This window comes from Petromyzon marinus, chromosome 28, assembly GCF_048934315.1.
Source record: "Petromyzon marinus isolate PM22_M1 ecotype Great Lakes invasive population chromosome 28, UKy_Petmar_22M1.pri1.0, whole genome shotgun sequence".
Lineage (NCBI taxonomy): Eukaryota > Metazoa > Chordata > Hyperoartia > Petromyzontiformes > Petromyzontidae > Petromyzon > Petromyzon marinus.
Genome location: NC_133694.1, coordinates 52,946 through 62,028, shown reverse-complemented (window position 1 = coordinate 62,028; position 9,083 = coordinate 52,946).

The following is a 9,083-nucleotide window of genomic DNA, read 5'->3' as shown; positions in this document are numbered from 1 at the left end:
GAAACATGTACACATTGGAAGAACCTCAGACGACAAAACGATAATGACAACACCAATCGTACAACACCAAAAAAACAAAAATTTAACGTGACCGGCAATAAACAACCCCCAACCCTGAGGCACCCCGCACGAGCAACCCGATGACCACTAACGAACCGCTGCGGGGGAAGACAAGCACACAAGCAACAATAAAGACCCGCAGAACAACTCGCATTGTGTGATAGTGTTATTTGAACCGTGTGGTCCGTGAATGAGTGCCGAGGCGGGCCCCAGCACCCCGGGAGGTCCGGGGTCAGCGTCATTGCAGGCGGGTGTTTGCGGCTGCCCCGTCGGGGACTGCGGTGTGGATGGTGGGCGGTCGGTCATCCGCATCCAGTGGAACGTGAGGAGAAGCAGGCCCCGTCGGCGCCGAGGGGATCACGAGCCTCGATCCTGCGGGCGGTACCACAGAGCCACCCTGAGGGGCCACCTCTCTCGGCGCGCCCCCCATCTCGCCCGGCACACCAGACATTCGGCCCTCGGGGATAGGAGATGAGTTAACGCTACGGGGTTGCACAAACGGTTTCAGTCGCGACGGGTGTATAAACCAAGTACGGTGACCGAACCGAATCTTAACACATTGAGGCCGGTCGGCCTGCACCACCTCGACCGGCCCTCGCCAGGGCTTGTACAGCTTAGGTGACGTGCCGATAGGCACCTGTGGACAGTGCAGCCACCCCTGTCACCAGGGACCCACCGCTTGCCCGATACACGACGACTCATTGGCCAGCTGCCGTGCGGCCGAATTTGCTCTGGCGGCTTCGTGTGCCTCAGAAACACGTTGAAGGGTAAACCTCATAGGTTTAGAGATGGACACTTTGGCCTTACTAGGACTTGCTTCAAGTTGAACGGGGTTAGGTTCCCGCCCATACATTAGAAAGAAGGGCAAGTAGCCAGTGGAAACATGGGGGGCCATTCTGTAGGCCGCGAGCACCCCAGGGATGCGTAGATCCCAATCTTTTTGAGACTAATCGACCTGCTGACTCAACATCGCGACCAGTCTTATTGAGCCTCTCGACCATCCCATCCATCTGGGGATGACAGGGCGAGGTGCAAACCCTCTCAGTGCTCAGAAGGTTGCACATGTCCTTTAGTAGTCTGGCGGAAAAAAAATTCCCCTGGTCAGTAAGGAGGCATTCCGGGGCCCCAGCACATATCCGTGCAGGAACTCGTCAGCAATACTGACGGCCATCTGATTGGGAAGCGGCGAAGCAACCGGCCAGCGGGAAAAGTATTCTATGCCCACAAGGAGGGATTTGTTTCCCCGGGCTGTAGTGGGAAAGGGCCCCAATATATCCAACACCACAAGCTCGTTAATGCGGAACACTTTAATTGATTGCAAAGGCGGGCAGCACTTCACAGGCGGCGGTTTGTGGCGAGCGCATTGCGCACAACCTTTGATAATGTTCGCTACGTCCGCCACCATGCCGGGCCAATAATAATCGAGTTTAATGGCGGCCAGGGTCTTATGCATTCCCAAGTGTATTAACTGCTCGTGAATGGCCACAACAAGCCTGCCCCCGAGGCATGTGGGCACTACGAGACAGTAGCGCTGCAGCCCGCCGTCCCAGTACATTAGCAAACCCGCCTTGAGGACAACGGGGGCCACCCTCCGGTGGCCCGTACTATCACCTAGCGCCCCAACACGGTGGCGCAATTTTAGGAGGGAAGCGTCCGCACCCTGGAGGCGGCCCCACTCGGAGCGGGTTAATCCCAGGGCGGCATCACAAGGCATAGGGGCGCCTTGCTCCTCAGGAGAAGGCAATGATGCCGACGCAACAATGGGAGGGGACAAATGCACGTCCGGCGATCTGCAGCGGAGCGACCCCAACAGACAGGCGCAATGGCCGTCCGGGTGAAGTCACGACAACGCTTCAGCGTTAGTGTGCCATGTCCCCTTACGATGTGAAACTCGACATGAGTAATCCTGAAGGATTTCCAACCAGCGAGATAGCTGCCCAGATGGTTGCTCAACGCTTGATAATAATCAGTACTGTGCCTGTCTTTTTCTTGATCTGTCCAAAGCTTTTGATACAATAGACCACAACAAATGGTTGAAAAATTACCTCTTCTCGCACCCAAACTGTATTCACAGATGGTTGGAGGTCAAACAGCGTTAAGATAACAAAAGGGGTTCCACAGGGTTCCATCCTCGGCCCCCTCTTGTTCTCTCTTTATGTCAATGACTTGGGCACTGACCTGGATCATTCCAGGGTAAATCTTTTTTGCAGATGACACGATACTGATTACTGCTGGCCGCTCTCCGGATGATATGATTGCTAAGCTCCAGGATGATTTAAACAAACTACAACATCAGCTAGTTGCTCTTAAACTAGTCCTGAATACCTCCAAAACCAAGGTGCTATGCTTCTCACCAGGACTAAAGCAGGAAGTTATTTTTTCCCAATTACATTCCTTAAATAAATATCAAATAGAGCAAGTCAAGATCTATAAGTATCTTAGGGTCATCCTGGATTCAAAACTGAATTTTGAAGATCACATTGATTATATTGATAAAAAGACAAAAATAAAAATTGAATTTCGATTTAAAGCTTTCGTGACTGCAATGATTCATCTTCTTTGGTTCTTTCGGTAAAGTCACGTAGAATGAGAATAAAATAATAAATTGATAAAACAAAATAACACAAAATAACACAGTAATATATTAGAATATTACTGTGTTATTTTATTTTATCAATTTATTATTTTATTCTCATTCTACGTGACTTTACCGAAAGAACCAAAGAAGAGAAATAAAAATTGGTTTTCTGTATCGACACAAGCACTGCTTCCCCCCTATGTTCCGTTTGGAATTGAATAAAGCTACCTTACTGCCTCTACTTGATTACTGTGACATCATGTATAAATCAGCCCCAAGTACTGTACTGAAGAAGCTTGATTCCATTTATCACTCGGCCTTAAGATTTGCATTGAACTGCCCATATAAGACTCACCATTGTGATCTCTACATTGGGTCAAACGTAACATCTCTTAATGTTCTACGGTTTGTGCACCAGATCTTAATTATTTACGATGTACTTACAAAAAATTCCGCAGACTACCTGCTGGATCTCCTTTATGTTTCAAAGAACAAATTTGACCTAAGGACCTCGCTCATTTACCAGCTTCACATTCCCTATTGCCATACAAATACTGGAGGAAGGGCCTTTGCTATTGATGCCCCCAGGGTCTGGAATGCTATTGCCAATAAACCGCAACTTGAACCACTACTTATGAGATATTCACTCAAAACTGCTCTAGAGGAGTTTTACACCCCTAGCTGCCACTGCTATTCAGTGGCCTAAAATAAAATAAAATGTTTTGCTCCGGATGACTGCTGCAAAGTATTATCCGTATTTTGATTTAGTGTGCTGATCTTAAAGGTGCATTGAAAAATTTGATACTCCGACTGATGCTCCTGCTGTTGTAGAGTGATTCATGAAGCCAGCTATGGCTGCAGGGTTTGGTGGTACATATTGTTTATGTCGTTTATTGTGAAAATTCGGTCACAGTTCCTATGATCACTGTTACATTGCTTTTATGGCTTTATTTTGGTGATTTCGAAAAAGTTTTTTGGTTTGGCCATATTTGTTTGTTGTAGTATGTAGTTAGACTGATGGCCTTAATCTAAGTTGTCTTGTGGTTGTTGTTTGACTTGCATCCCACTGGGATTTTTGCACACAGCATTGGTGTGCGGTGCTTTTTCTGGAATATGTTGCTGTTTTTTCCTGGATTTTCTGTTTGCACAGTCACATAGTCACTTTAAGATGTTTTCTTGTTCATGTTTTTGTTTTTTTGCTTGTTGCACCCGATTCAGGAGCCAAATGGCTCGCAGGGCTATACCAAATAAATGAAACTGAAAATGCGCAAGGCGTACTTGAAGGCGGCATTATCTGATCACACCTAAAAAATGTTCTGCCATACAGATAGGGCCGGTACTGTTGTACAAAGAAAACAATGGTGAGCAGTTCCCGGCGTGTCACACAATGACGTTGCTCGGCTGGCGAGAGCACTCTGCTTCCATACACCACCACCCTCTCCACGTCGTTCACCACTTGCGACAATACCGCACCAATGCCCGTGTTGCTAGCATCGGTGTCTAGAATGAAGGGCAAGGAAAAATCTGGGTATCGGAGGGGAGGGGCGCGCACCAAGCCGTCACGGAGGGCAACAAAGGCGGCCTCCTCCGCACCCCACCGAAACTTCTGCCCCTTTGCCATGATGCATGGAGAGGTTTGGCAATGGTGGCGAACCCGGGCATGGAGCGACGGTAGTAGGAAGCGAAGCCGGTAAAACTGCGGTCTTCACCCACTGACTTGGGAGTGGGGCCAGGTGCGCACGCACGCAGTTTTATCGGGATCCGTTGCGATACCTAATTCGCTGATGATGTGCCCGAGGTATCGTACTGATTTCTGCAACAAATGGCACTTTTAGGGTTTGAACTTGAGATTAGCCAGTCGCTAATCTCAAAAACAGCGCGCAGCCAGACAAGATGTTCCTCAAACGTTCGACTGAATACAATAACGTCATCCAAATATATCAGGCAGGAGTCCCACTGGAGTCCCGCAAAAACCAACTCCATTAACCTTTGAAAAGTAGCCGGGGCCGAATGTAAGCTCATCGGGAGTCTATTGAACTCGAACAACCCTTGCGGCGTCCGGAAAACCACCTTAGGCCTGGAGCAATCGTCGAGGGGCAACTGCCAGAACCCCGAAAGGAGGTCGAGCGTAGAGAAAAATCATGCCCCCGCCAATGCGTCTAGTGAATCATCCATACGGGGCAGGGGATATGCGTCCGCCACAGAAATTTTATTGAGTTTGCGGAAGTCTACGCAAAAGCGCAGACTCCCGTCGTGCTTCTTTACCAGCACTATCGGAGCACCCCATGGACTCGTGGATGGGGATATGACGTCGGCAGCCAACATTTCGTCGACAGCGACTCGTATGTGCACCTTCTCAGCCGGGCTCAACCGGTAAGGGTTCTGCCAGATCGGGGGAGAGTCACCGATATCAATGTGGTGGCTTAAGAGGGTCGTGCGACCCAGATCAAATTTACCGTGGTTGAACATGTCCCCGAATTCAATAAGCAACTCCCGCAACGCGGACCTCTGACTGGTAGACAGATCCTGATTCTCATCACAAAGAGCGTCCGCCCATTTATTATCGCCTGGCCGTGCGCACATGGCGCTACGCGAACCGCCAATGGCCCCGATAATATCACTCTGAACCACCGCAGCCGACATGTGAGCGAGCACCGTACCCGCCTGAATAACTGACGCATCAGGTCCCAACATTTAACACCCGAATAAAAAGCTGCCGATCCCGTGACACGAGCGTCTGTGCTCCCACGAGTGCCATTGCCCGGCCCGCTCTATTAGATGGAGCCAACACGATACCCCCCTCGGTGGCCTCACGATCGAGTGGCTTGCGCAACCGCAGGGGAATGAGCATCTGCTCCCCTGGGGGAATCGTGACTGTATCAGCAACAAGTGCCTGTACAGATGCACAGACCCTGTCCGAATCAGTAGGCGACGATAAGAACGTAATCCGTCGCCCTGAGGACAACTCCAAGCACCTGTGGTCTGTGAGGATTTTGAGGAGCATCTTCCCAAGCAAGTCCGTCCCCAACAAACACGGCACCGCTAGGGAATCAGAGACCAGGATGGGACCTTGCAATGTGATGCCCTCGATGGACACCTCCACCACAATCTGACCCAAGGGACGGATACGGGGTGCGATAACCGGCAATGGGCCGGTAAAATATCGAAAATTAACTCCGAAATCATGGTGGCAGAAGTGCCAGTGTCAACAAGGATCCACACTTCAATGCCCTGAATGGTACCGACGAGCGTGGATGACCCGGTGGCTGTGGCCACGACTCGACGGGCCAGCTGCGACCAACCATCACCTGACGCAACGAACCCCCTTGCGCGGCGCAACCCGACGAGGACGAGTGACAACAGTACGCGGGTCAACGCGATCAAAAGATGGGTGAGGTGGGAACGAGGGCCGAATGTGTAGTGCACCGCGACTCGCCTGGGGACCCTTCGCAGTCGATGGTGGACGAGAAGATGTGGACGGCAGCCCGAAGCTGCGAGTGGAGCCCGGTCGCGTCTCCATTTCTGGTCGGTAGCATGCCCCCGACCTCCGCCTCCGGCCACGGTGGCACAAACCGTGGCGGGCTCGTCCTCTTCCAATGCCTCGCGCCCGTCCGCTGGAGCAGCACATGCGACGAGCCCCGAGCGTTTCTTCAACCCGAGGTGAGACTGTATACAGCGTGCAATCAAGAGGTAAGTTGGATCGTCCTCTTCACAAGCAGGTAAGGTGATATTGAATTGCTTTGTCAGCCCCAATAACCTGTCCATAACCTGTCCAACACCAAGGAGTCAATGCCCGCCGCCTCCATCTTCGGGAACGCCGCCTGAGCCAGCGACAAAAGGGCGCTTCTGAAGGCGAGGGACGTCTCGGGTTTCCCCCCGCCGTCGTTCCACGAACCTGTTGCGAACACAGGATGGCGGGTCGTACACTACGGCCATCTCCTTAAACGCCAGCACCAATGTGGAGCGCCGCACAGGCGGAATGGCACAAAACGCCGCCAACGCATCGTCGTCGAAAGAGTTGGGGAGCGCCTTCAATGCCTCCTCCTCTGATCACCCTGCCAAGGTGCAGCTCGCGGAGAAGCGGCATTTAAACGCCTCCCAATCCCTGCCAGCCGCCGTGAATTCGCACAAGAACGGGAGTCGGTGGTGCAGCGCAGGAACGTCCCGTGGCGCGGCTGGCGCGGCTGGCGGGTGGCGGGAATGGCGGCCTCCCAGCTGCGCGTTCCCGCCAAAATGGCTGCCACTCGATCAGGCGGCATGGTGGGAGATTCACGCGACCGGACGGCGGCAGCAACAGCGCCGTCGCCACATGGTCCCTGCACAAGCTCCTCTGTCGATGGCTCCCCGACGTCGAGCTTGGCGACCAAGTCTGCTGCGGCGCCCAGCATCTCAGCGAGGCGGGCACTGGCCGCCCGACGGTCCTCTGATGGCGACGGGTCTGCCAGCCGTGTCGCGTATCGCTGCTCTGCCGTCAGTGAAGCGTCGGCGGGACTTTCCAGGGCTGCCATCCCCGGGGCTGTCGGCGGGATGAGGTTTACGTCGTCGTCTTCTTCACCCGAGGAGTGCCTACGGCGTGTGAGCATCTTGCCTCACTCTAGGTAAGTTAAAAAACACCTCGTGATTGCTACCTCCGACACCAAATGTAATAGTTCGAGAGAGGCGCACACTGTTCTGGGAAGGCAAAACTATTTATTACGAACACAACGTTAACTTGTAACGATACACATAGGGTGGTGACCACCGACCTATCCTAACTAACACTCGTTAACACTGGCACTAACAACTGGCGTTGCCAAGCCAGGAGGGCGACTGCTTGGCCATGCTAACTGGAGGCTTGCCTTCACTTTTCATGAGGTGTATTCATGAGGTGTCCACATTCCGGACTCGAGCAGCCCCGCACCAAGTGCGGACGCTGCTTATATGCGCCTCGGCGTGGCCAGGCCACACCCCGGCCACACCCCCCTTTGAGAACCCTCGAGAAGGCTCTGCCTCTGGCCTTGTGGCCCCCAAGGTCCCCCTGGGGCCCCCGGCCCCCACCTTGATCCGGTCACGTGTCCGGTCGGGTTCATCCAGAGTGCCACGGCCTCACACAACCCCCGCGGCACTGACCGACGGCCTCCCATCCCCCCGACCCGGCCGTGACGTCATTCCCGCATTTGCACGTAGTGACGTCATGTGTGTGTGTAGCCCAGACGGTAGTGACGTTCCCCGCACAGTGAAGTCATGCGTGTGCGTGTGTAGACCTACACGGTAGTGACGTTACAAGTCACTACACTTGTACCAGTGGTGTCAAGATCGACTTCTGTGGAGGAGGCTCGTGAACAATGCTACCAGGCCGTTGGAGGCAGTAGCTGTCCAACAACAGCAGTGGGCACAGGACCGACGTGTGCCTAAATGAAAGCCTGCTGGCAGAGTGGGGACCATAGGTGGTGCATATGCCATTCATCTCGGTCAACTCATGACACCTGGAGCTGCCCTGTGACTTGTCGAGAATTCGACACTTCACTTGGCCTGATGTTGCACCTGTGTCTCCCTGTCTGTGTTTTGTCGCTCTCTCAAATTTAGTTCTACCTGATGACGGTTGCTTGTGTTGCAATCGAAACGTGGTATTATATTATTTTATTTATTTTCTTTCTACGTGACTTTACCGAAAGAACCAAAGAGTAAATCTTCAATTAACGTGGTAGATGCGTTTCTGAAAAGTGCCACGTTAAGCGAGGAATGGCTGCTAATGAATAACATTTGCACTGAAAAAAAGTAGTTCGTCGACCGCGTTATAACGGATGCGTGCAAAAAGTTATTTAATAGAAGAACCGCGTTAAAGCGAAAACGCGTTGTGTAAGCAGCACGCGTAAAAAGCCAGGACTTGCCGAATGCACAAGAGGCGGCAGAGCGCATTGCGATTTGAGCCGAGTGAGGGACACGTGACCATTGGGGTCTTGCTCTCAGCGACTCGCAGCTCTTCCCCGCCAATTCCTTGTGCCCCCACTCTGACCCCCCACCACTCCCACCCTTCTCTCAGTGCTCCCCCCCACCACTCACACCCTTCTCTCAGTGCCCTCCCCACCACTCACACCCTTCTCTCAGTGCCCTCCCCACCACTCCCACCCTTCTCTCAGTGCTCCCCCCCACCACTCACACCCTTCTCTCAGTGCCCTCCCCACCACTCACACCCTTCTCTCAGTGCCCTCCCCACCACTCCCACCCTTCTCTCAGTGCTCCCCCCCACCACTCACACCCTTCTCTCAGTGCCCTCCCCCACCACTCACACCCTTCTCTCAGTGCCCTCCCCACCACTCCCACCCTTCTCTCAGTGCCCTCCCCACCACTCCCACCCTTCTCTCAGTGCCCTCCCCACCACTCCCACCCTTCTCTCAGTGCTCCCCCCCCACCACTCACACCCTTCTCTCAGTGCCCTCCCCCACCACTCACACCCTTCTCTCAG